The sequence below is a fragment of the Lactuca serriola genome, chromosome 1, assembly GCF_051521515.1.
Source record: "Lactuca serriola cultivar US96UC23 chromosome 1, Lser_US96UC23_V15, whole genome shotgun sequence".
Lineage (NCBI taxonomy): Eukaryota > Viridiplantae > Streptophyta > Magnoliopsida > Asterales > Asteraceae > Lactuca > Lactuca serriola.
In genome coordinates, this window is record NC_136408.1 from 132,362,867 (window position 1) to 132,365,587 (window position 2,721).

Here is a 2,721-nt window from a genome sequence, read left to right on the forward strand (position 1 = left end):
GCGATATCTCGGCCGCTCGATGATTTGATTTGACTTATGTGCCGGGCCCGGTCAGAACTGAATTAATGTGTTCGATTAAGTTCTATGTCAAATAAATCAGAGATCGAGAAACCTAAATGCTTGACTAACCATTCCATAGGATTGTCAGCATGATATCTAACAGAGGACTGTACGTTCCCTTATCTAAAGGACAAGATTGATTAGATCAAAGTTGACAGCGTCTTTGAGAGCTACGATTGCAAACCGAATTGTACCTGTAAATATAGTTACTAGACTTATCCAAGTGGGAGACTGTTGGAATAGTGTCTAAGGCTGCAACTATATTAGGCAAGTATTTGACCCGGTTGTGCATGGTCCTTTTGGGTTGCCTTCACCATAGCAACTTGATAGGATGATTTATTAAGAGAGAGTAAATATTATTAATATATATTATGAGAATAATATAATGAATAATATATTTGTTATTTGATTAATATAAGTCATAGAATTAATTAGAATTAATTTGGTGACTTAAAGAGATTAATTAAATGAAGGGGTATAAACTGTCAATTGTTTGTTAGTTAAGCTTTAGACTGTAAATCCATTGGGATATGCTTTGGACGAATTCTAAGAGTGTTAGGATAGCCAAAATCGTCCAAAGGCTTATCTATGGAATGGATTTGGATAGCCTTAAGAGAAGATTATCCAATTAGGGTTTAGGTTGTAACCCTTAAGGAGTCTACAAGTATAAATAGACCCCATGGCATAGGGAATTCGATACATCTCATAAAGTAAGAGAACTCTGGCCGAATTCCTCCCCTCTCCTCTCTCCTAAATCATTCTTCTTGCTATTGGTGTTTGTAAGCAATTAGAGGAGTGGCATTTGTGACTCTAGAAGCTCCAAGACCTCAAGATCAACAAGGAACTCAAAGGTATGATTCTAGATCTGTTTCAATGTTGTTATTTAACCTAATTAGTCATTAGAAGACTTGGATTCAAAGCATGTTTATTAGAAAGCCTAGATCCAAGCATTAGGGTTTTGCATGCGCACATAGGAAAGTTCTTATGGCTAAAACCCATCAGTTTCGACTTAGCGGTATGCAGCCCGAATGCTCGATTTGAGACCGAGCGGTTTTTAGCTGGAACAATCTAAATGAGAATTGAAGATCTCATTAATTGTAGTTAAACGATAAAAAGACAGACGAAAACGGAGTTCAGATGAAGGAGTTATGAATTTCGAACGGAGTTTTCTTGTCCCGGCCTACTAAAAGTAATATATTTATAATATATTAAAAATAAATTCGAAATTAGCCAATGGAGTCTAAACGAGAGTTGTAGATCATAATCTCACCTTCGCGGCAATATAAAGAACGTCGAAAACGGAGTTCGTAAGCGAAAGTTATGAATTTCTGAAGTTCGGGGCACGAAACCCGGTACTGTGTCAGAGTTCACGACGTGAACACTGTGTTCACGACGTGAATTTTGAGATTTGACCTTCCAGAGCTGTCAGACCCAAGTGGACGAGTGACGCATGTAGTGACGATCAATCCCCACGACGTGAGCCTTAAAACTCACGACGTGAACCCTAAAATCTCACCCTGTAAATAGAAATCAAGGGTCAGCCGATTTTGGTTACTCCTCCCTTACTCTCTCACTCCCGATACCTTCTCTAAGCCCTATTTTAACCCCCCCCCCCCCCCCCCCCCCGAAGCCCCGATATCATCCCGAGACCCGAAGCAAGTTCCGAGATCCCGAAGATCCCGAGAAGTGCGGTTCCCGAGCCGAAGCTCTGCCCGCGAGAAGTTTGATTTTTGTAGAAATCTTCCAGATCTGCTGAGGATTACTACTTCTACAAGCCGTAGTGCTGTCCGATCATCTTCTAATCACGTGAGTGTATACTACCTTTCATAAACACGATAATAATACAAGTATGGTTTGAGTGTATTAAGTATATTGTGGTTTATATGTGTGAGTGTGTGGTTACTATCTTCTAACACATAAGTATGAAGTATTTGCTACGAAATACGTGCTATGTGTTTATATATTGTTGTTTATTGGAGGTATTGGTGGAATGAATGAACTATATAGATTTTTTATGAGTTAAACTATATATATGTATTTTATATCTACAAATATGTTGGGTAGGACATGGGTTGATGAGATCCATGAGTAGGGATCAGATCAAGAGGTTAGTTTAGATCCGTGAGTAGGGATCAGGTCAAGAGGTCAGTTTAGATCCGTGAGTAGGGATCAGATTAAGAGGTTAGTTTTAGATCCATGAGTATGGATCAGGTAAAGAGATAAACTTGCTATTAGTCCGGGAGTATGGATTAAGACTAAGTTAATTGTCCCTAGTCCGGGAGTATGGATTGGGCACAGTTATAGATCCGGGAGTATGGATCAGATATGGATTAAGATTAAGTTAATTGTCCCTAGTCCGGGAGTATGGATTGGGCACAGTTATAGATCCGGGAGTATGGATCAGATCAGGATTAAGGTATAGTTAATTGTCCCTATTGCGGGAGTATGGATTGGGTACAATTATTGATCAGGGAGTATGGATCAGATCAGGAGGTTAGTTTTAGATCCGTGAGTATAGATCAGGAGGTTAGTTTTAGATCCATGAGTATGGATCAGGTAGTTTTAGATCCGTGAGTATGGATCAGGTGAAGAGGATAGTTTTAGATCCATGAGTAGGGATCAGGTAAAGAGGAAAAATATTTGATGCGAGAGTTTAGATCG